Source organism: Aythya marila (genome assembly GCF_965140915.1).
Source record: "Aythya marila genome assembly, chromosome: 5".
NCBI lineage: Eukaryota > Metazoa > Chordata > Aves > Anseriformes > Anatidae > Aythya > Aythya marila.
Window position 1 is genome coordinate 52,645,246 of NC_139046.1, and position 26,022 is coordinate 52,671,267.

Below are 26,022 nucleotides of genomic sequence, written 5' to 3' on the forward strand. Positions count from 1 at the left end.
TGCCCTTTCTGCCATTTCTGCCACACATAACTGGTCAGGTTCCATGTGGAATCGAACAAGCTGGAGGTGTGTACACCAAATGCACAAGAAAGACAAAGCATATTTAGATGACCAGGAACTTGATGAATGTGTTCTGTGCCAGTTTGAGTGAGCAGCTCCAACTGAAGGGGGAAAAGACAGAAGAAAACCATCCAAAGAGCTACTGACAGATGGCAGTACTGCCCATGCAGCATTCATTGCTTATCCAGAAGACCATGGTGTGGCTTTCAAGAGCAAAGGGAGCACGCACAAACCTATTCTGTCTGTGTTCATTGGTGACCTTGGCTAGCCGTGAGGTTTGTGGGAGCTCTGCTGATCACATTGTGTATGCTGCTTCCTACATCTGACATCGTGCCCACACGTCAACCTCAAAGAAGAACGATCTCCAGTATGATGTCTTGAGTGTTGGGGAGCATGTGTATCACTAAGTGTTCCTTTGAGGATTCAGAAAATGGAGTAAGGTAGAAGAATTTCCAGTCCTTGGATGCAGTGTGAGGAGCAGCAGGAGCACATCTCAGATTCTGCAGCTTGATTTAAAAATCTGTTGGTGGATTGAAGGCAGCAGCTGCCCTTGGTGGTTAGCAGCCCGAGCAGGGTCATCTCTTTCCTGCTACCCCTAGGGCAGCTCAGTGCATGCCAAAGTGCGAACTCCACTAATGCACTAGAGTCTTCCCATACCAGTTTGCATCTGGGTTGACCAGCAGTTCATTTAAGCTCATTCCTGTCTGATAGGGCTGTGAGAGATTAGCTGAGGTAATCCTGTTCAGTTTCTGGTGAAGAATCTCCCTGAAAACAAAAAGCAGGCTCAACAGACATTTTGTTGGCAGGTGCTGAAGAAGGAGAAAGGCCTTGGTCTTGAACTCCTTCAGCCCTAGATATTCCCTGTCTGGCCCACCAAAGCAATGTAGGAAGTCTGCAATGATGCCATCTCTGGCATATCTACCTCTGGGATAAATTAAGGGCTTCATTTCTGAGGGCTATCCATTGACAACTTTTTACTCGGTGCTAAATTTACTGAAGGTTGAAGGAAATTGCTAAGCATAATATTTGGATTTATGGACTCTTTCTTGTGAGACATGTTCCCTTTGAATATCATTCAGACTAGGAAATAAGTTAAACGAAGCTGTTGTAATTCTGCAGCATGTCAAGCATGATCCCATGGTGTGAGATCTTCCTTTATTAAACAGCGTACAGAGCAGAATAGCTCTTACCTTGGGCAATGACACAGAGCTTCAGCTGGAACTTTCTTTAATGTGTTCCTCTGTTTTCAACCCTCCCACTCTCCCAACGTACATCTTGCTCCTTTCATTCCCTGCATTTATTCTTGTAACCACCACTTTTCACTCCTTGTGATGCTTTTTAAGACTCATCTTTCAAGTTACCTCCATTCAAACCAGGGCAATAGAAACCTTTCTTCCATTTGCCACAGTTTACTTCTGTGTTTGTGCGTCTGTGTGGATCCTTCCCCAAGGTACAGTGATTCAACAATGCTGCTGTGGATGATTTTTTTCATTATTTTTATTTTTTACTGACAAGGAGAACAGGGTTGGATATTATGGGATGAGAAAGCCAGAGATTTGAGAGATTCCTGTATCAAACTGAGACTTTGTCTTGTTTGAAGTTTTTGTATGAAAAGTATAAAGCAGACTATCAGCTGAAGCCAAATATTTGACTTAAGTTTTAACTGCTTCAATTTCAAAGCAATCACTCTATACCAAAGAATAATTCCTCATTTTTGAAAACATCAAAACAGTGTTTAGATGACTTGGAATTTTTTTCAAGATGCAAATTGGAAGGAGGGGAGGGGGAAGGTTGAAACTCAGCTTTTCCCACAGGACAAACTGAGTCAGTGAGTTCTCTTGAAACGTTTTATGGAAACACTTTCTGACCAGCATTATCAAATCTATAGCTGTCCTCACTTTCCCTGTGAAACTAGTCCTGGACAGGTAAAACCATCTTAGATTTGGCTATGCTTGGGTTTTAATTCCATTCCGTGTCAAACTTTGTGGCTGAAGCACGTTAAGGACATTGATGGAGCACACTGAGGTGTCGAGCAGAGCTACCTGTGCTAGTTAGGTACTGGCAGCATGGCCATGTTAGTCTCTTGCTGTGCTCTGCCTGCTGATCAGTGTACGCTGGCCTGTGTAAGGTGCCAAGGTAGCACAGTTGGACTGCCTCCAATACCCCAGTTAGCTTTTCTTAAAGATACAAACTTTGTTGTGCAGATACAAACTACTCGGCTGTTCTGTGTCAGTAAATCCTTTCTTTGCACAGAGGAATGCAGCTGAATTGCAGCTTTGGTTGCAGATACGAGCAAAATCTGAACTGAAATCAAGTGCAGCTCTGGCTTCCCTTGTTTCGACTGTTATTCTGTTCCTCATACTTTGAATTTTTTGATCTGTGCCAGACAGAACAGACAATTCTCTTTCCTTGTTCTGCAGAGTGCTGTGTGTGTTCACAGTACAGTACCGACCACGCTTAGAGTGAGATAAACATAATTTTAAATGAAGAATTACTGTCTCACACTTTGCAATAAGTGCTGGGGAACCACCACATAGGAGACAGCAGGGACCAAGCAAAATAGCAAGGAATGAATTTACTGTTTGCAAATAGCAGAAGACTAATTTCTCACTAGCTACAGAACAAGAGCTGTGCCGAAGTATCTGTCAGCACTGAGACCTTGGAGGAGTGAAATGCAGCTGGAGGACAGTGGCCATTTTCAGTAGAGCTTGCCATGTTGGAATGAACCAGAGCAGCCTGCAGAGAAATACATCTCTGCTGTGAGCTGAATTCAGATTAGACTCCTAAAATGTGTCTTTTTCCCATATTTACCCAAGACAGACTGTAACGAGTAGATGTTGGCAGCATCTACTGAGAACCAAAATGGCCGAACAGGGAGCTGATGAATAAAAATTGTTCAGTTGTCCCATTTCTCAGCAGCCTCCTCGCTCATATCTCACCAAATGACTGAAAAAAAGGAAGGCAGAGACTGAAGATGCTTCTGGGATTGTAAGCATTGCACAGTGGGCACTGTGCCTGTTGGAGGCCTCAGAGACTTTGCTCAAAGCTAATCATAATGCCTATTTCTTTACAGTAAGAGTGCTTCCCTGCTCCACTCACCTTGGTTGATTGGTGTTTGTGGGGTTGTAGGGATTTTTTATTGTTTTTTTTTATTATGATGTCAAACAGCATCTGGCTGTGCACAGTGAGCTGTCTGGCAGAACCCCCGTGTTCTGGTGTCACATGTTTCTCTGAATGAAGTCATGTGGGAGAATGGGGCAAAGGGGAAAAAGAATAACCTTAAAACTACTTGGGAGCTGATGTATGAATTCTAGCTCATGTTGTATTTTCTCTTCCTTCCTTCCATCTCTCTTGTGTTCTGTCCTACCAGTAAAAGCACAATGGCATAAAACCAAAATGGATGCAACTGAGGTTTTCCTATTCGTATGCTAAGCTTCCTTGCCTTAAAGAGCCTTTTGGCACAAAGAAGCTGGCTCTCGCCCATATGGCCCTTGGGGTAATCTGAATACCTGCAGCTCATTGATACCTAATATAGCTGTTGCACTGAAGTTAACTTCTTCTATGCATTGGTACTGATAGCACAACTGCTTGTGCTCAACGGGATACCCATACGATGCTGTACCAGGTGCTCAGCATCTTGTAGGCTGGTGAGTGTTAGTTACTGACACTGGGCTGAAACGACAAAAGACTCTGGTGTTAATGGAGTTATCATCCCAGAAACGTATTGTGTCTTCCTCTGGTAGCACACCCTACCTGGACCAAGATATGTAGAGAAGCAGGTGATGGAGGAGGTGGGGTGGAGGAAGTAGGAGTGAATATGGGAAAATTGTCTGTTTTTTTTTCTTTTCTTTCCTGGTCTTTGCTTGTTTCCCGGGCTTTATTCTTGGTTCAAGCCCTGTGCAGAGAGAAGAGACACAGCCCCATATAAAGGCTTATGTAACAAATGTGCTTTCCTTACAAACTTCCTTTAGTCATTTTAACCTGTGGCTCACAGGGGGTCAAAGTGATGTCTCATTGCTATGACCTGGCAATTTTCTCATGGTTTTATGTACTGATGCTGCGTGCTGTTTAGATCAGCTGTACCCTTGTCCTTCTTAAGCTCAAGCCTTGGCAACAGTGATGATGGAAATGCCAGTACTGCCTCAATATGTCATTTCACATTGGTCTCCCGAGACAAGAAGGCCACTTGTTTCCAGAAAGGCACAATAATTTGTGTCAGCTCGTTAAGCTGGCATACTGCTGATTCAGGCACCAAGCTCTAAAGAAGCACTTTGTCCTGGCTCTGTAATGGCCTGTCCCTTTTAGTCCCTAGGGTATAACAGGCAAACGTTCCTGGAGGGAAAGGTCAGAGAACTCAGGGAGATTATCATCATCAGACTGAATTAAAATTGATGCTGAAAATATATGATTTGAATACAGCTTTAAATAACTGGAGGAGAAGAAACAATCTATCTCAGTGTACAGATCTGTATGTATCTCAGGGAATATAGTGTTATAGCACTACAGCATGGGGGGAAGGGGGGGAGGTCTCTTCGCAATAACATTTTCTGATCTCTTGATATTAAACAAACCAACTTCTCCAGATGAAAACTTCAGCCCCAAGTTATGTGCTTAATTGGATGAAGGACTCTAATATAGCTCTAATTCTTACAGCCTCTCTCTAACACATGCTTCACCTCCCTTTCCTTTTTACTTTTAAATCACTGCAAATATTGCTAGACAAGCTGAAAATAGCCCTACCATTCAGTTTTCCTATTAATTGGAAAATTAAAAAAAAAAAAAAAAAAAAGTCTTCCATTTTGAGTGCTGTGTTTTTTTGCTCAGTGCTTGCTTCAATTTGGTAGTTTCAAAGGATTTATATAAAAACCTCCTAGCAATTGCATAGAGTGTAATTATTGAGTCACGCTTCTAATTTTGCTATATAAAACAAAAAGAGGAGGGGGTTGAGCAATGTTTATTTCTGGGTTTATATACCTTTTCTCTTTAATAAACATAATCTACGGCCAGTTATGTAAATGGGCTTTAAAAGGGAAATTAAAATTTTATTGCAATACCTTGCAAAAGGGTAGTTGAAACTGAGAAACTAAAGAGCTTGCCCTCTTCCTCAAATTTGCAAAACAAATCCTGAATAAACTTATTTTTGAGATTTGTGGTCCTGTGCCTTCTGTGCCAGCAGCATTAGTTTAGAGTTTTACTTACACTTACAGACTGCTGACCCTGACTCTTTCTGGGATCAGAAAATCTAAAATATCATCAGTAAGTGTGAGCTTGGCAAAATTTACTATCTTCTTGACAGACTTGCATATAAAGTTTGAGATTTCTCAACCAGTAGATCCCAGAAGTCACTCAGCTGTGAGTCTATGTTTAATTGCATATGGTTAAAAACTCATAGAAGTTAGCAGCAGACATCTTTTGTCTTGAAATATGGTTAAAGTTCATGTGCAGATATCCTATGAAAATTTGGGTATAGACCTAAACTGGAGTTTTTCTTTGGTCATCACAACCAGGAAGAACTGCTGTCAGTACATCTTGATTGCCATCCTAGTATCATGAAGTCTTCAGATCATTTTTGACCGTGATTTTGGAAGGGCTTCCATGTGCTGGAAGTCGTTCTTTTTTGTTGATGTTGTTGTCTTTTACGTGAGCATAACTGGAACCACTGAATACACACAGTGCTGTTTAACACACTTTTTGATTCATGGAATCAATTACAGAACAGCCCAGGTTGGAGGCAAGCTCAGATCATCAAGTCCAACCTTTCTGTCACAGTCTTTTTCTCCCTGTCTCTCAGCATAATAATCAGGACAGATGTTTCCCGTATACTTTATCTTTTATTTAAAAGAAAAACAGCTATCAGGAACACTTCTTATGCAGTTTTTTTGTTTAGATGCTGTTTCATACAGAAAATTCTAACTCAAAAGGGAAGATGATACTTCTGACATAGTGAACTTTCAGTAAAAGTAAACTCAATGATCAGCATGTCTGCTAACATACTTTTTAGGCATTTGCATTACTTAGCTGCTTTAAGAGTTGTATTTTCAGCCTTTCATTGCTGAATCAATTGGATTTGTATCTCTTTTACTCTTCATTTAACTCTTCTTTATTTTTTTTAATAGCAGATATCTGTATAATCCCTTGAGTAGCATTCAATTCTTGTGTCAATTTATGGAGAACTGCTAATAAGTTTGGAGTAGCTTTTAGTCTTTGAATTTAGGCATTAAGTGGTCTTAATGAGGGAAATCTGGAAACAGAGATATGCCTGATGAATGCTGACTACCCGTAACAAAACAATAAAAGAGGCCTCCTTGGTCCTAGCTCTAGCTTCCACCTAAAAGAAGGCAAAGTGGTCACCAGCAGGGATAAATTAAACTTGCCAAAAGCTGTCAGAAGTGGCACTGCCACATGCTGTATCTCATAATCCAAGAAAAGCCTACGGGAGGATGTTGTGTGAGCTACAGCAGAAGGATATGTTAAGCATGGTTTTCTCCCTGGTCATCGGAGTGACTGATTACATGATTTAATCATTTCCTTGAGACAAAGAACCTAATATTGCTTTTAAGAGGGGAGAGGGACACAGTATATATTAGCTGTACATCCAAGCAGTAGTAATAGAAAATGTTCTGTTCAAGAGGGCAGAAAGGATCTGATTAAGTGTGTTTGTGGAGGATGCACAAAAATTGCAGAATTGCTGAGTTCATTTCTCTGTGGGCTAAACAAGATCTAGACATTTGGAGTTCCTCAGGGTTGCTTGTACATTTGGGAAGCTTTGAGTATTTTGTATGAAACACTGTTCTTCACGTGTCCTCAGATTTGTTAAATTAGAGATGAAAAAGTGCAGTTTAAATTTGCATAAAATAAGTCTGTATGTGTGTTTCTCACTTAAAGCCTCATTCTCACTGCAGTACTCAGAATTAAACCAAAAACTTTTTTTCCCCTCCCCCCTGTATTTTCTATATCTGTTCAATTGCATTGTTCAAATGTTGGTGGAATTACAGAGTATCCTAATGAATTTAAAAGAAGCAAATAAAACTTTGGGTTTATCCTCCATCTGCATTCTAAGATTAAGCTGGATTTTAAACGTTCTGAGACTGGATGTATCTCATTAGGTCTTTACTGACACTTGGAGCAATGCAGCCTCCATAATGGAGGGTGGGCAGCTACCCTGTCGGTAACAGTGGAGCTCAGAAATGCAGAAATCTGTAGTCTCAGATGATGCAAATGAGCATTCATTGCAGTGAGCGATGCCAACTTATACTTACTGAGGGTTTTTGCTCTTAAGCAAACAGAAAATTCTTTAAATGATCTTCATCATGAGATTTCAGGTTCCGTTGTTCTTCAGGTCAAATAGTTTTGTAGTTCTTAACTTCTTCCCATATTCTTTAGCTGCTTAGCTTGATAAGCACCTTTGAATAATGAAAGCAACTAAACTTGAACCAAATGAAATTGTTACAAATCAAAATTGTGTTGTGGGGGAAAAATTAAGATTTTGTTTGAAAACTTTTTTTTTGCTTGTTTTGCTATGGTTTGTGCGGGGAGGGAAATAAACTTGGTTTGCATGGTTTTATCATCATAATAATAATATTTCACAACCTGTCTATCATTCTGAAGTAGCTGTAGGAGTCATGGTTTTTTGTTGTTGTTTTGTTTTGTTTTAATGAAAGCCTGTTAATATCTAGGGTAACTTTTCAAGGCATTTATATTAGAAGTCAGAATACTAATGGATTCACACAAACCAGAAAATTCACAAGTGAGCTTTCCATCAAAGCTTTCTTGAAATATTCTTTCCAGATCAAGTAATCTAACCTCAGGGTTTAGAGAAATATCCCATCTGACTTCACAGCTGTGAATTTCCTTCCAAAACTAATTCCATAAACCTGGTTAATTAGATCTGCTCAAAAAGGAAAGATGGGCACCAGTGTCTTACTTATACTCAACAGGCAATACATAGAACATATGAATGGTTGGGGGGAGACCAAAACTACAATTCTTTCTCTGTTTAATTTCATACAAAGACAGATGAATTGCTCAGGAGATGGTATACTGCTTCAAAATGTCTCATGGTCAAGTGACTATGTTTCTGCCTCTCTAGACTGAGTTCACAAGATGCAGCAAGACAAGAATACTACTCTCATATGATTGTTGGAAGAGTTGTTCAGAATATGCTGTTGTCAGTTCACATTTCGGTATTTTATGGCAAGTGAAAGCACTTCTAAAGGTGGAGTTGAGATGTCACTGAATATCCTGAAACTTAGTACTTAGAGTACATATGGAGGAGAATTGGATTCATACCTTTACTTGGGATTGAATTTATGTTTCCTACATACATACATGTATGTGTGTGTATATATATATTTATATATTTCCTATATGGGCTTGAACTTATGTTTCCTATATACACAGAGAAGATGCTCTATTTCAGTACTGAGTTGAAGGCAGGGCACCTTATTTTCTAAGCCCCCTGTGAGCGGAAGATGTGTTCTGAGAATGCCAAGGCTTGTCGGGAAGTGTGACGCAATTTGCACTCCTGCCAGAACTGTGGCAGCAAGATGTGAGGCTCTGAATTGGTGTCGTGCTGTGTAACCACTAGCAAAAAGAATGAAATAGGGGGAATACAAGATTGGTGAAAAAGAAAATTATCGTGATACCTAACATAACAGCGTGTTCCCTTTGCAGCCGTGGTTCTTTGTCCTCTTCCTCTGTGCTATTCTTTTTCAGGGCATATCTACAAAGGGATGTTTGGGTTGAATTTTAAAGAATATGGCCCAGTCTGTACTGTTGCTAGCACAGTGTTTTGTTGGTTGAAAATTGGCAATGTGGTACGCAAGTGACAGCCATGTCAGCAACAAAACCCTAGTGCTTCTGCTGCTTCTTTGGAAAAAAAATAGACCCTCAGTTCCTATTATCTGTTCTTCACTGGAAATCTGGTAACAATCCTTTGGCTGCAACTATAGGCTGTGTTTGGGAAGGAACTTGATTATATATACTGTACTTTCATTAGAGTATTTTGTGGCTATAGCATACTGTCAGATAACAATATTACAGTCAGCCTGAATTAATCTAATTGAACTAAAATAAATGTATTTCAAAATGATCATCTATAGCGGGAGTCTAGTGTGTTTTAAATGTAAAGCCTTGGGAATTCAGTTTAGCTCTCTCCTGAGTGTCCTTATACAGAAATGACCTCAGTTACTGTGTATTAAAGTGCTCAGCAAAAAGGAGCACCCTGTTTCTGGTTGTCTCTGACAGTTACTATAATAAATCTTAATTAAAGAACAGGCAGTAGAGGTCAGGACTCCTGAGACTGCTGTACTAATCACAGGTCCATGCAGCATTCCTGGTCGCATCAGCACTTCACAGGTGATGTGCTTTGCGGGTACACTCACCAAGACGTGCATCTTGCAAGTGCAAAGCAAACACAGCCACGATCGGTGTACTCTGTGGTGTTGGTTTCCCGGATAATTTCTATAGAAGTGCTCTTGCTGAGAGCTGCTGTGGCATGGAGCAAATTTACTCAGTTATGGCAGACGTGTAGTATGGTGTGTATAGGAACAGGAATACAGTTGTGTGCATGCAATCTGATCTGATATTTCATCTAGTTATGATTCATTTGTGCCACTTAATTACTGCATTCAAGGTCTTCTGTAATAAATGTGTTTTCTTAACCTACAGTCTCTAAGCTACTAGACTAAGAATTCTGTTATAATTGAAAAGCTATTTGGGAACACTCCAATCATTTTTTTTTTTTGAAGTAAAAAACACACAACAGCATACTAAGAAGGCAATTTACTCACAGTCAGAAGAGCAGGTCACGCTGTTTTAGATTGTCGGTGGGTTTTCAGTAAGTTTAGACCTTTTAGATTAGGTTTTTCTTTTTTTATTTTTTATTTTTTTGGAATGGACTCCAGGTTTTAAGCAGTCTTGTCTGAAATGTTCACTGTTGCATACAGCAGAAGATTTCAAGCATATAAGGCATGTGACAGCTATTAATAAAGAATCCAATATCATCTAAACATTACGATAATTTGAGAAGTATTATGCATCATGATCTGCTGTTGTCTGTGTCTTCCAAAAATTAAGGAAACACTGAAAGCCAGTTCATGTGCCCTTGGGATATGATTTCACTTCTCTTGTCTAAAAACATTATCAAATCTGTACTTTTAGGAAAGACATTCTAGCATGTAAACATGTTTTTTTCTTGTTTTCAGCTCTTACATCCATAACATCGTTATGGATGTTGAAATTGAAAGGCTTTCCTTTGTCAATGAAATCCATGTAAATACAATTTAACCCATAAAAAACAATTCTTTTATTACTAATTACAAGGAAAAAAGAATCCTACTTCGGAAAATGCATAAAGTTGATTTATATTATAAGCTGTATCAAATGCATTATAGCTACAGTATGATGAGACACTTCAACTAGAATATAATAAAATCCATATTTGACTAGGAACAAACTGATATTTTTAGGTATATGCAGTTTGCCAGGCTTACTTGGTGGTATGCATCCTAACGGGTAATTTTCAGACTTACTTTCTAAAACCAAGGAATCGAATATATCCCTGCTCCAAAGCACTATGAGATTCTTTTGTTTTAGTTAGAAGAAAATGTTAGCGTTTTCATTTCCCGTGCACTAACTGAGGTAGAGCTGCTTTGTCTTTATTTGAATGGTGGGGCACACCAGTATCTGTATGATGCATAAACAGTATGTGCAATGTTTAATTGCATGGGACACTTATTTTTTGCTGGAATTTCTGTAATATTTTCAAAACAAAGTATATTCGATTAAATGAACTCCAGGGATTATTGAACTGTATCAGGGCTTCATCTTCTCTACCAGTTTGAATTAAAATAATAGCTGGAGGAATCATGGATATCTGAGGGCTCCTAAGTAAGCAAATCTTGAATAGGTTTTTCTAGAGTTAGTCTGTGGACATATGGTAATGGATTCTCTTCTACAGTCCTATGTCTACATCTGAAGTAGCTTAGAAATTAAATATCTGTCTGGGAAGTCTGTTTTGAAAAAGCTTCAAGCAGATTCTGCGGCATGTAGGATCAGTACAGATTGAGGTGCCTTACCTCTGTGCTTTCTTTCCTGTCACTACTCTGTCGTTGTATAGTTGTGGGTCCTCATTGAATTTATCAAATAATAAACTGCTTTGTGCAGCCTTGTAGGGCAGTATGAGCACGTACCAAATCTCCTCAAAATCATAAAACTCCTGAGTGGTAATTGTTGCAATGGTTCTTTCTTTGACAGTTTATTGGCATTGTTGGTTTGTCAAATGCTTATGGAGTGCACTCTATAGCATGTAATCTTTCCCCTTCACCCAGAGTCCTGCTGCACTAGCAGTGTACTGCAGTCTGTTGGCCACATAGGGTCCTGGGTCTCAGTGCTCTCCCGAGGTAAGGGTATAATTTGTTCTGGACAAAGCTTTCAGCTGCCACAAGCTGAGCAGGACTTGAGCTGCAACTCTTTGCCCACTTGCTGAGTTTTGCTCCAAAGTCAGACTGATAGGGACCAGGTCTGATCTATTTTCCTTGAGCTATCTGGGCATTGTCACCTGACTCACTGCTTATTGCAGGTGCTTGGAAACTGGTGGTGGTTGTAACACGATTTTGTTCTGCTGCATTTAGTCTTCTAAGAAGTGTTCAGGAGTGTTTTGCAGCTGGCAGAGTAAGGGCTGTGGGGTTTGAAGTAGGAATGGGTTAAGTGTCCAAGATAGCAGGAGACTAGCCTTTTCCCATCTAATGTCTCTATCTTTTCAAAAGCTGCTGTTTTGTTTATGAAATAAGTAAATCAACTATTCTTTTGGAAGACCATGACATGGAAGAGATCATGGGCACAGCTGGAAAACACAGTCCCTACTGAGATCTCCAGGACAGGTGGTGTCCATGTTGACTCTAGGGACAGGAATTATCTCACACGTCGTAGGGGCTGCATGCCCTGAGGACTGGGTAGGAAGAGAGTGTGAATAGAAATTGTCCTCAGGACAGGACAGAGGTGTTTGAAATGCACTGACTTACACAGCTGCTGGGCCACAGCAGGAGAAGATCTGGTACCTTCTCTCAAGAGAAAGGTGACCAGTTCTGTTCACTGAATTGCACAGATGAATACCCCAATAATGGGGTACTGAGGAAAAGGCGAACATCTTAATCAGCATGTGTTTTGTGGGAAGTCATAGATAGCTGGAATATTCTAACCATAATCATCTGCTTGGGTAATTCTTCAAGCTAGAAAGAAAAGTGCCTAGTGTAGAGGACACCCCAGTGCTAGACACCAAGCAGTGTAATCACCACCAGGGCATCACCTGTGCCGCACTGTGCCTGCCTAGTGGTGAAATACAGTGCCACGCAAGTTTAACCAGCTCCAGAGCAGGAGCTGAGCAAGGGAACTTGAGGATCCAAACTGTGTGTTTCTCTTTAAAGCAGTGTTTGAATATCTGGGACCCTGTTTGAACCTAGCTAACAGAGCATTAGAAACTTTGAAAATGTTTGTACTGCATTCCAGGAGCCTTGAGAGGTCAGCATTTGATATAAATGTTCCTTCTAACAAGACTAGTTTCGTATATTAGGGAAGCAAAGAAATGAAGAACGTGTGATGACCTTTTCTCTTGTTTCTTTTTTACTTCTTAAATTACCTACTCTTCTATGTAAGTACAAGTAAGTACCTTACTTGTAACAAAAGAACAAAAACTTAGTGTAAACTTTTGATTTTTTTAATTTGATTTTTTTTTTTTTTTACACAGTCATTTTGCCTAGTTTTAAGCTATCTTTTCAATGTATAAATAGAGCACGTCTGATTAAGTATTGGCACTAGAACTTCCAACTGGGCTCTGGAAATACAGCTGTCCAGCTGGCTCTGACTCATTCCTACACATAAAAATGCTACAATCTAAAGTCTAATCAACTGTGTGCCTGATGCATGTAAGACAAAGCAGGCTCTCCAGCTTGCTTCTTTTGTACCTGTAACCTGCTGTCTGCCTGTATAGACAAACAAATTTTTCCTTGTGGTAGTGATAGAGTCGCTTACTAGATAGAAAGAACTGTAGTCAAGTGGAATTGGAGAGACTTTAGTCTAGAGTAAATGAGGGTCTGCATATTTGGCAATTCTGAGAAGTCTAAATTCAACTAGAAAACAGAGTACTGTAATAAATGGAGAGGTGCAAGAAATACGGGTTTAAACAATAGCTAATTGTACATGCTCATTTGTAGGATACTTTTGGTCATTGTTGAAATGATGATTTATAGTAATTTTATACTTGTGTTTAGAGGTTTTAAAATCAGCAATCTAATGTCATAAATGCAGCGGCTTTTGTTATAAAAGAAATGGGACTGAACTACAGGCTTTTTGTTTAGTGGGAAGTTCCATTACTTCTAAAAGGTATTTTCTTAGACTTCCAATTAAAAATAAAAGTGGTTTAGTCTTGCTGTAAAATGGAAATTATGTGGGAAAACTAAGGTCTTGGAATTCAAATTCTTTTGGTTTTAATTAAAAATCAGAATTTGTCAACCTAATTTGACCTCTTATAAATGTTATGGAACTTTTAAAATCAGTTTAATTTAGACATGTTATGGACCAAAACCAAACTGCTTTCATCTTAAAAATGTCACAGTTTCTGCTGTGTTTCCAAAAATTAAACTTCTTTTGTAATGGCTTAAATATAAAAGCTGATGGAAACATTTTTCATATGAAAAACAAAATTGGCAGATCTTTAAACTGTCTCTCTCTGGACATAAGGCTGTAGGCTTACACAGTTGATCAGCACGTTTTTAAGGTCTTATCTAAAATCTTGGGGATCAGAAACAGAGTGTGGGGGGGATATGGACTCTGTAAAACTGTTCTCTAGAAAGGCTAAAATGTGTGGCACACTAAAGAGTGTTTCATAACATTTAAGCATGCAGGTTCAAGGTTTTTCATCATCTATTTAAAGATGAATTTTGCCTCTTTAGGTATGAGCCCACGTACAGGCTAGTAAAACTCAGTTTGGTAGTGATGTCAGGGTCATTTTTGGAAAGCGAGGCAATGAGCTGTCTGCCCGCTGTACCTTGCCTGCTCCCTCTCCTTGTACTTGATGTACCTTTTAGGGGATTGTGAGGGAGTAGTGGGTTTCAAGTGATAACAATATGAAATGTTTGTGTAAGCTCATGCACAGCGTGCTTTCCATCTGGCAGGTATCCCAGAATTGCAAACTAATCGAGGGTGGAAGAAACGGCTGGAGATCATCTAGTTTAACCCCAGCTCCTGAAGCAGGCTCAGCTAGAGCAGGTCGCACAGGACTGTCATTGGGTTTTGAATATCCCCAAGGATGAAGATTCCACAGGCTCTCTGGACTACCTGCTTCATCTCTCATCTTCCTACTGGGTACCACTGAGAAGAATGTGGCTCCATTGTCTTTACATGCTCCCATCAGGTATTTATACATATTAATAAGATCTCACCATCCCTTGTCTTCATCATAATCGGGCCCAGCTCCCTCAGCCTCAGCTTGCGTGACCTTTATTATCTTAGTGGCCCTTTGCAGCACTCTTTTCTGTCTGCATCTTTCTTGTGTTGGGGCACCCAGAACTGGATATAGCACTGTGAACTGTAAGCTTATTGTTTATTGTGAGAACTTCTTACAATTATTTTTTTAAGTGCAAAACATACTGTTTTCAGCTGTGTTTTACTTTCAGATTTGAATTTGTTTGAAAATTAAACTAGAATGAGAAATTCAGGCAGAATACATTTAAGGGAACTGCTCCTACTGTGAGGATAGAAGCATGAAAAGCTGTACAAGAGGGGAAATATTTTATAAACACCATTTGTGTGTAAAGTTTATCCTGTAGGAAAAAAAAAAAAAGAAAATTAAGAAGACATGCGGAATGTTTTTCAAATTTTAATGATAAATTGTTGTTATAAATATGCGGAGTTTTACAACTGAGAAGAAAGCTCCAAAAGAAGAATGGTATCTTTAAATACAATTTTGATACATTTCAGGTTAAAAACAATTTGAAAACACTTGAAATTAAGTAAGGAGAAAGCTCATTTTTATGTGGAAGAATCTGCTTGTGAGGTAGTACCATGCAAGTCAGGCAAAGTGAAAGATGTTCTTCATGGGTGACAAGGGACAGACAGGGCCAGAACAGTTTGCAGTTAGCAGAATAAGTCCATATCTTTGTATCAGAGACTTGTAGTAGTGATTCTTGTGCAATGCTTTGTGCTGACTCCATTCTACAGGTGAATTCACTGTGGCTGTTGCAGAAGACTAAATAATTTGTGAGTTTATTTCCTGTCATTCTTACTAGCTCTGTTCTTTGAGCCAATATAGCTCTGCTAGCTTATTTTGAGCTGTTTCTGATGTGACAGCACAAGGACAGTTTTTATTCTGATCCGTGGGTATTGATATAGCCATTAAAAACTCAGTAATAGGAGCATATTAGTCCTACTAATAACTGATCCCAATTTAGTCACTGTGCTGTTACAATTATGATAATCAAATCAACAATTTAAACTTGTGGTTAACATTGTGGATCACTACTAATGATAACCTTTTCCACTAATGATTAAAATTATTTTCTGCCATTCAGAAAAGTTCTATTAATCAACTACAGATACAGAACCTGTCATAGTTGTTAGTAGTGGTTTTCAAGAACAAGTCAAAAGAAACTGCATGTCCTGTCAACTCCCAGCATTTAGTTTAGCTATAACACCTCTCCAACTCTTGCATTTCCTCCAGAATAGCACATTATGTAGCAGCTCAAGGGATTGTATGCTTTAGCAAGCATTTATAATCCAGCCAGGGAATTTTATACAGCTGGATCATGTCTAACTGCTCTAGCCAAAATTCCTATTTCTAAGTGTGGGCAATTCACCCAAAAAATGTCTTCACAAATATATTTGTTTCAGAATTTTTAACCGAGTTTGTCCTAGTGAACCTATGGGCAGTACGGTTCTACAGTGAAAAACTCAGTATCAATAAATACAAGATGAGAATGTATACTGAAATTACCTGAGGTGAGATTGGATCAAAACCAAAGTTAGCACAGGTTATTGGATAAATGAAAGATCAGGAGCACAGTCATGCTTCATGATGGCAGCTCTGCAGCAATGGTGTCATGTACACAGTCATCGCCTCCAAGTGCAGTACTTCTGGCTTTCGGGTGATGGTTGTTGACTTCTCTTCCCAGGCGCTGACTCCTGCTTCATTTTTTGTTTGTTTGTTGTTTTTCTAGTGACTAAGCATCTAATTTGAATCAACTGTGGGAGAAAAGAGGATTGAAGGTAAAGTAGTGCTTTTTATTATTCAGGTTGTCACTAATTGCTGTTTTCAGTTCAGAACATTTAAATGAAATATTCACACAATCAGGCCAGTTGTAATTCAATCAGAAACCCATCCAACTACCCTGAGGAATCCCATCAGGGCTCCTTATGCAGCAAGAAAGAATTTTAATTAGAAATTTGAAATAAGCTTTTCCCCCAGTTTTGCCAGGAACAAAATGGGCTGGTGCTTAGTGCCTCCATATGGGGAATTAAAGCCTTTGCAAAAATCAGCATTTAAAGAAACAACTAGAATTTCAGATTGTGATAAATGAGTCTGTATTTCCACTTTCTAGTAAGTCTCAGTGAAGAAGCTGAACATATTGCAAACACATTTCTAAGTGAAAACTACTGCTTAGGCTGTAAGTATCTATATTTTAAAAAGTTCTTTCCTATACTAAAAAATGATTAATTGTTTAGTCGTACACAAAGCTATTTTTGAAAACATACCTAATAAAAAAGAGGAGTTAGCAATTTGAATGGAAAATGACTATTTAGGCATTTTAAATGGATCCCATGGTATTAGCTCTATGTCAGAAGAATTCCTATAAGAAGCTTGCTCCAGCCCTAGGGCAACAGGAGCAGCACCAAGGCCCAATTCCCAACGTCCAGAAACTATGATTCCTAAACCAGTCACTAAATTTTGCAGGGGTAAGATTCAGCACTAATAAAACTAGGGAAGGATGGCAGGGGGAAGTCTGTATTTATTTGCTGTAAAGTCAGTCTTGCTTTCTACTCTTTCTTTAGGAACTGTGACAGCTGGAAACTTCCTGAATGAAACCAGTTCTGATACTTGTGCAGCATTTGGCACCTACTGTAAACGTGAGTACAGCACAGGGGTTGACCCTGTTTGCTTTGCAACAGCAACTAGTAACACACTCCTAAGCCAGGACAACACAGTTGCTAGAAGGTAGATGAGTAGCAAGATGTGGTGGTTTGTTTTTGTTTTATTTTTCAGGGGGTGCAGGAGTGTTGTCTTAACAGTTTAAACAGGGCTTGTGAGGGAAATGAATGATCATCTTCACCTTAGACTGCTCTCACTTTTGCCTCCTGACTCAACTTCCTTCTGCTAATCTGTTCATTAAAAACTCCTAGCAAAGAATGTAGAGCAGAACACAGAAGTCTTTCCCTTACCATAAAATATAATAGCTTAAAGTTGACACTTGCAGACCACTACCCAGATCACTTTGTCATGTTTTTTTCCTAGCTTTGCTGCTTTGGATACCTAGTGCTTTGTAGCCTATTTCACTTGCATTTAATTAGTGACAAACACAACAGGATGCCATTTTGGAGAGTTCCCCAGGGCATTTGCTCAAGGCCACTCAGTTTGTCAGTGCGGTACAGCACTTGCACCCTACTGTTTTAATTGCCAGAACAGACAATTCCTTGAGACCTTCCAGAATGGCAGGGGGCAGAGAAAACACAGAAATGTGAAAAAGGAGTGGGAAATACGGTGTTATCTATCCAAACTCTTTCTCATACCTAGCCATAGGCCATCCTCCCACATCAGAGCATATGTGGATACGCTATCAACTTTACTGGGGGGATATGATCCCCTTTACCTCCCCTCTTTTTTTTTTTAAAAAAAATCTTCCCTTTACCTTAGCTGGTAAACCTGGTTAAAGAAATCTGTACAAAACAGACAGGATCTTTAACTCTTGTGAACTGGTAGTGTCTCTATTGACTAGACTTGCACCATCCACTAATTATCTGTCCTAAACTGAAATACCTTGATATTCTAGCCATACCCATAATACAAGCATCTTCTTCCATGCTCTTAATTTAAGCATATGAAATCAAGCTTCTACTTTGAATGTTTTACTTCTGATGTTCAGTATCTTTAGACCTCAGCTAGGGATAAGATGAGCCTGATTATATGCAGGGTGAGTCTGAAAATAGAGCTAAAGCTGAAGCGGCATTTCTACCATTTGGTTCAGCATAAGAGCTTGATGTTAATTTTTCCCCCCCCACCCATGTACTGTAAGCCTTGCTGGCATACATGCACTCACTTAATGAAAGTCAGCAGCAAGGTTTTGTGTTAAAGCATGAGTTACAGTATTTAAGGCATTCATCTAGTTTCCATGTTCAGAAGCAAGACTTCCTAGTATAGCTAGGTAATTGCTTTAAGTTCTGTGTCTTACATAAAATACTTTTTTTTTCTGACAAGAAGTATTCTAGTTTTACAAGGATTGTACAGTTTGGTTTTGCACAGAAGCAATATTAACTAGAAAGTTAATTTCTTGACAGGGGAAAGTAATCTATTTGTATGGCAGCCACATCTATTAATAGAATAAATTTTCCTTCAGGGCCATTTGACTGATTTTACAACCAGTTTCACATTTCATTCAAGTTCTTTGGAGCATGATATCTCAGAGTAGAGAAAATGAGTCCCTAGCACCTTAGTTACTGCCTATTTCACAGAAGTTACAGCAAAATGTTTAGCAAGTTGTAGTTAAAAAATGTTCTCCCTATTTCAAAAGACTTAAGAACTCATTTAAACTGTAGTTAAATTGTAAGTCTTTATAGCACTCTGAACTAGAGTAGGTGTCCCAGTTCAGTATGCAGAGAAGAATATCAGTCCGTAATCACTACTATACTCTAAAGGTTGGTTTTAATTAACAAGAGCAAAGTGATTTTAATGAAAAGGGGAAAGTTTATTTAAACAAAAGCTATTAATCTAAAAAGGGTTTAGATATGATATTTCCAAGGGAGTTCTTAAAAATTCTTCAGGAAATAATGAGAGAAGAACAAAAGGTTGAGGGTTTAAAGAAATCTTCTACAGAAATTTAGCACTGAAGAAAGTAAATTGTGGTCTAGGAAGGAGAAATTCTTTACCTGTTCTGCCTTGGATAGGGCCTCTCTTGCTGTTTTGTCTATCAAAAATGTCAGTTTCTTGTAGGGGCTCTCTAGATTGTGTCGATTTAATTATCACATTCTATCACAATGGTCAGTCCCTGTTAATTATACCACTGATTTTTAGGAATAAATAATGCTTACAAAGAATCCCTAAGAGAAATTAAGTATTTACCCAAAACAACAAAAATTGATATTCAGTTAACTAAAACTATACTGTCTTTTTCATATATATGTTTTTTTAAAACTGCAGTACAAAATAGTAATGCATTGTTTTTGTGTGTAACTACCATAGGTATTGGATAACTGTTCTTTCCATCCTTAGATATCAATGGCTTTCCATTGCTACAGAAGGGATAGATGCAATGCCTTGCCTGTGTATGAAGCTGTAGCCTATAACTGCAAAACAGACAAATGTTATTGCCCCTTCTGGATCACTGCTTATCTTCTGATCATATGGTCAGGTAAGTGTTTTCTCTGTACGTAGAGAAAGAACACTTTAAAGTCTCTACACTAATCCTAGACTGGACATTAGTTGCAGTAGCAAAAACACTTTCTAGGCTGAATGTGAAATGTTTTTCTCTTGTCTGCTTAAGAAACCTTAACCTACTCCCTGGTTGTCAGTTCATACTTACCTCAATAAATGTGAAGTAATTATTGTGATATGCCTAGAGATTATTATGCAGTTTTCTTTGACAGCTGGGAGCAGCTGCGCTATAAGCAGAGAAAGAAAGAAAGTGAAGAATCAAGGCTTCCTAGCTAGACCAATGCACATCATGTGTTCCCTGGAGAAACTAATTTCTCCTGCTATTTCCCATTGCATGGCTTACCCAGCATGTCTCAAGCCACATCTAATTATCATGTCTACCTTTCATTTAGGCCAAAGAGGCACTATTATATTGGACAAAGCATGCATCCTATTTCTGCATTGATAGCATTACTTCTCCTCTTCTATCTGAGTTTTTACCAAATCTGTTTCTTCAGCTGTATCTCACCTGACTCACAGCTTGGCATGTGAATGCATGTTTCTAGCTCACTAAAGTGGCTTCCAGTGCTTCTGATACTTTCTTATGACACTTACAGAATACATTTATTATTTATGTTTCTATTATTTTCTTGCTACCTTCTTTTTTCTATGCTCTTTCTCCTGTCACCTGTTTGGAGACAAAGTAGGCATCAAAACTTGGTCTCTTAACCATTTCTCTCAGCGCTATGCTATTAAAGTGTGACTTGTATAGTGTAGACAAATATAGATGTAGACAAAAGATTTACAAAATGTGGTACACATAGATCTTGAACTCACTCTGAAACATAATGCAAAATTTCTTTTTCCTACTCTACCTGTTAAACCTATTTGCCTTTGCTAAACAGTATACCTTAGCTTTTGAAGATATTTGCTTGAGAACTAGCTCATGTAGAGGACAGTATGAAAGACTAGGACAGCTTTGGTATTTGGAGTACTCAAAAACACAACCTCAAAACAGAACACCATAGTTGTGTAGTGCTTCTTTACAGAACTTGTGTTAGTTGCTATGAGTGGAATATATAGGTTAGAGAGGACAGATAGCTCTTTGCCTGTCCACTGCTTTGAATCATTCTTTCACACTACCTGGTTCACCTTTTAGCATTCTGAATTTGGAGTGGACAAATCTGAGACACCTCACATAAAAGACAGGCATACAAAGCTCTGCCATTGTTTTTGAAAATGAACGACTATTATTATTCTTTTCCTTTTGAATTCCAGAAGTGCCTTCAATATCATGTTTTAGTTGTAACTGGGAGAAAAGCCAACGAGCAAGACCAGGAAGAGACTGGAATTAACATCATTTTATGATTCCAAGGAGCCACTAGCCTTATAAGGATTCTGCTCTGACATACTAGGGGAGGCAGATCTACCCACACTGAAACCTCTCCTATTTTCTCCCTATTTCGATGTCTCCTAAAAAATTAAAAGCAGGTAGGCCTGTGGATGATGCAACTCTCAGGACCAAGCCTCCTTTTCCTAAAGTCAGTATAACATTTGCAGAAGGGTTAAAGAAACCTTGCCTTTTTGAGAAATTAGGAGTTTTGCTAATTAATCACTTAAACATTTATCTCTAAGGGAAGAGATCTCTGGATTCCCCTAGGTACTGCAAAGGATTGGAAGCAAGGACAAAAGATTCAGGATGCAAAAGTATATAAAGCTGCATCCTCTGTATCTAGAATATGATTTCAGAGTCAGCTCTTTTCTCTTTAGACTTTTGTCAAGTCTTCATTGATTTTGATACCAAATATTTTTTGTTAACAATGGCACTTGATGCTGTACATACCAGGAAACATCTTTATCTTGGACAAAACCATTCTTAATTAAGGCTCCTATATCCAAAGTCACCTTGTGCAATTTCAGTTTAAGCTGAATGTCTTGTCTGTACTCTGCCCTGTAGCATTCCTTGAATGCATGAAGAGAGGCAGACACCTCTAGGGCTGAGCCACTTGCATCAGGAGAGGTTATCAATTAATTCTGCACAGTCTCACAACACTGCATATATGTTAAGTGGCATAGCTGTGGACTATACTCCCAAATGCTAGGTGCTTACCTATATTAAGTTGGTATCAACGACAGTTTTAGATATAGAAGTACACCATCCCCACACCAAATCTCAAGAAAAGGTAGGTACCATTACTGAATTCTAGCAAAATTTTAATATGTTTTGTTCTAAGGAAAGTAAAGATCATGCAGGCCAGTTTCTTAGGTATGACAGCTTTAGCTTAGATACTCACTTTTTTGTTGCTTATTAAATCATAACAACTTCCTGTACTCTGGTAGTCACACAAGCAACATCTAAGGCTTGTTTTTGCTGCTTACTGTATTGACAAGTTACATGGATTGTGTTTCTATTCTTTCAATACTATTCTTATGTGGTCTTTCTTTAAAATACTCTCTGAGATAGTAACTCTGTCTTGCCAGGCATGGAGGAGTGCAAAATATTCACCGATGTGTGAAATTTTAGACAATTCTGTAGATGTGTACTTTTCACTTACTTTCATAGATCAGGGAGTATTTCGAAGTGATCTAGCTGATAAGTAGCAGTTTCAACGCCAGTCAGAAGGAAGCTGTTTCAGCAGTGATGGCTACTTGTCTCCAGCTGTTGCTGCTGTTCAAATGACGATTGTTTACAATTGGATGGTGCCTGCTGACCTCTAACCCCTTGAAAGGAAGAGAAGTGAAGGCATAGAAAGTAGGGTAAGTAGACTTGTTTCTTAGATGGATGCATACCCCCAACCCATGCCTGAAAAGGTTAAAATAACATAAGATAGAAAAGTTATTAAAGAGAAGAAAGTGAAGGCCAGTGCTTATTTTAGCAGTCCCTAGCTAAAACCAAACTAACTTGCGCATGGGACAGATGCAAATAATACATCAGCCTTCTAAACTTTGGAAAACAACCTGTTCTTTCCCCAGTCCAAAAGGCTGCCCCTTCAGTTACCATATTTTAAAACAAGACAGAGTAAATCGAGAAAAGGTAAGGAGTCCTGTATTTGATGGGTACCATAGGACTATGCAGTATTTACAGGCTCCCACTTTTTCCTACACACATATAATATGATGGACTCTCTCTGTGGCTAATGAGGAGCAAGTTACAGAAAACTTTTTGGGGGTGGTGGTGTGGAGGCAGATATTATGTTGAGCAAAAAGTTGGGTGGGGTTTATTCACTTTCACCATTCAGACTATTCAGTCTCTATTGACATCTATACATAAAAACAGAAATTATGGTATTAATTTTGTTCTTGAATTATGAATAGGTTACACAGGCATATCTCCTTCGTGATTCAAACACTCAAGGAAAGATCTAGTCTTGGGCATCTACTCTCAAGAGTCTTCAACGTTTTTAATAACAAGTGACAGGAAATGTAGCCTGCAGAAAAAGTTTACGGAATAGAAAACAGTACAATGTCTAAAGTGGACACAGTATATGAGGGTACGTTTCCCTAAACCCAGGCATAAGTAGAACATGAAAAGTTACAAAAGTTCTTTACCTGATATCATGCTTTCTTCTTCTGTCCTGTAAAACTGGGCCTGTTCAGTTGTAGTTCCACAAGAATGAACCGTCTATATTTTCTCTTCTTGTAGCTGCTAGGTATATACAAAGTATATACAATAAGTCATTTGCAGTTGTTATAATTGCCAACAGCATTGTCTTATGAACTGATAACTCATTTACTTAAACATTACTTCTAAGTGGAGTAGCTTAGAACTTAAGTCCATTTTTTTGTGTGCGCTATAGTTACTGGCTTAGTGATGCTGGTTAACCAATAAGGTAAATGGCATTTATGAATACACACAACCAATCGATTTTCTCTATCAGTCAGTAACTACAGTGACTTGCAAGAAATGTTGGGAAGGCAGTGCTGGAACAAGTCTCTTCAAGGAGGACAAAAAGAAATCCGTGGAGTTCTTACCTTACGATTCATCCTCATACTCAGATTTTCAGTCTTTTGAAATTTAACTGTCAGGATTTTTCTAAGGACTCCTGTTTTAAAACACTTTCCTCTGCAGTATCTCAGTTTCAAGCCCATGGCTTTTAATCACATGCCTAACTTTCTTAATCACATGGTTACCATTTGTTAAGAAAACTTCCAGTCATTAATGGAGCCTACTTGAATATATTTACTATATTTCGATCTGACGTACATATCTTACAAGAGGAGGATAGACCTGTTGGAAAAAGATAGAGCTGTTAAATATCTTTAGTCTTGAAGAGAGGTTTTTAGCTGTGAGTACAACATTCTATAATTTTATTAGTCAAATGGGAGAAGTACAAAGAATGAACAAGAACTAAATGTGATTTCAAATCTTTGCATGCATAAATCTAAAAAGTAAGCTGAATGCAACCTAAAGAGAAGGCTAACTTTTGTTCTACTTATTTTAGTGTATATATAAACCAATTCAAAAAGTAAGTACACTTTTGCCTATGTTTCTACAGTAAGACCAAGGTAGAGCTCACTGTAGAAGCTTTTTTACTGCACATGTCTTGGATATGAATTTTTCCCAACACAATATACTCAGAGCCTATTCCAGTTCCCCTTTTTGGGCTCCGTCTCAATTTATTAGCTGTGTTCCTTGTGACTGGAATGAGCAAGTCTTGAGCCAAATGGCTGTCCTAAAGCCCTAATTATCTTCAAATTTGGGCCGAAGTCCTTATTGGTCTACATATTAAAGACAAAAACAACCAAAACCTCAAGATTTAGGGATACTCATTCCTTTTTTCAGCTGAAACTTGTTAAGACTAGTACTTTGTTTTGTTTCTTTTCTTTTCCCTCAAAAGCTTGATTGTTAAATAGATATAAGTAAATTTGCTAGACATTTGACAATGTTATTTCCATCTTCCACCGTATTAGGAAGATGCGTCTGCTGCCACAGTTTGCTGTACTAGAAACAGAGTCAATTACAGAAGGAAATTAGAAGTTGACACAAAGGTCAGAGAGTAGGTGAACAAGGGAAGAGAAGTTCTGAAATTACACAGCTCTTGCAATTAAGGTCTGATAGTCCTTCTTTTATGGGTCATGGGAGCTGTGGCAGTTTTGATAAATGATTTAACTTTTATAACAGATCTATCAAGGATAGCAATGGCAGAGGAAAAAGTTCTCTTTACAAAAATCACTTACAAGAAAGGAGTCAGAAAGTTCCTTCAGCTTCCTTAACCTCATTGAATCTGGGTAATTCAACTGCCACTCTCAGCCTCGAAGTTCTTATTCTAGGAACACTTCTAATATTTGCCAAACCACTGGTAAATCTATATGCTGTCACATTTGACAGAAGAGTGTAAGTTTCAAATTACAGCACAAGTAACTCCTGATTTAGGATGCAAAACACGAAATAATACATCACACTAGCTTTAATGAAAATCAAACCCCACAGAAATTCTAGGCACACCTCATATACCACATCCTCACCTTTCAGTGGTGCACTCCCCATGCTCTGGATTTTGGTTCTGTTTAGAAATTGATAATAAAAAAAAGTTAATAGCATCCTTATACTACTAAGTTGGTTGTAATACTCTTGTGCATTGTCTTACTTTGGATTTATATTGCTACTGAAAGGAACTGGTCACTTCACTGTAGAAGGAACTATACTTTTCCATTATTACAAAGTTCCAGACAAACAGAACTGAATGACTGTTCTTTCTGAAGGACAGAAAGAAGTGGGTGGGGAGCAAGGATTACAGTTAAATGCTGACCTAAAAATAAAAATAAGTCTCACAACCAAATCAACCCTTACATTCCCTCTTAGCTAAACAGAATAATCTGTGCACTTTTACAATAGCTGTACTTACTTTTGTGGATTCATTGTGTGGAAGCTTGCCTCTTTAAAGCATTAGACAAAACTATAATGCAGCAGAATCTAGGGCTGCATTAGGTGTGAATCATTTTCATAATAAAAAGGTTTAAAAAAAAGGAAAGTCTGTCAAGCCCTGATAAAACATAGAGCATATTTCAAGACTAAGGAAAAGATCTTGACTAACGTGACAAAGAAAACATGCAGCATGCTGCAGTAGTATATTTGCAATCTACATGGGAACTCTTCGTATTGTTAAGCATCACAAGGCAGAGTCAGAGAGAAAAAACATTATTAAATGAATTAAGTTCATGAACTTATAAACTCATACACCAGGACAACCTAAATACAGTAATATTTTTCCAAGAGTCCTTGAGACTGATCGTTTAAATTCTGAAATTTGTTTCAAGTCTTTCTCATCCCAGGTGTAAGATTGAGAGTTTTTTTTTTTTTTTTTTTGTATGTTCACTTTTAAATGGCACTCTACTGTGAAGCAGAA

The 26,022-nt window shown here is 38.4% G+C and overlaps 2 long non-coding RNA genes across 7 annotated transcripts in view; one reads left to right on the forward strand and one right to left on the reverse strand.

Annotated features, from left to right (window-relative positions):
- Nucleotides 1-14,338, forward strand: part of LOC309879025 — a 163,643-nt gene extending 149,305 nt beyond the window's left edge. The window contains exon 4 of the long non-coding RNA XR_014317648.1: nucleotides 14,232-14,338. This is a non-coding gene — a long non-coding RNA (uncharacterized lncRNA). The remainder of the gene's footprint in view (nucleotides 1-14,231) is intronic.
- A 591-nt stretch (nucleotides 14,339-14,929) lies between these two features.
- Nucleotides 14,930-26,022, reverse strand: part of LOC309878559 — a 60,024-nt gene continuing 48,931 nt past the window's right edge. For 3 of the 6 annotated variants that reach the window (XR_014317575.1, XR_014317576.1, XR_014317580.1), the window contains 3 exons: nucleotides 23,225-25,179; nucleotides 22,231-22,396; nucleotides 14,930-16,296 (listed from right to left, as the gene is read on the reverse strand). This is a non-coding gene — a long non-coding RNA (uncharacterized lncRNA). The remainder of the gene's footprint in view (nucleotides 16,297-22,230; nucleotides 22,397-23,224; nucleotides 25,180-26,022) is intronic. The other 3 variants (XR_014317578.1, XR_014317579.1, XR_014317577.1) reach the window with 3 other exon arrangements.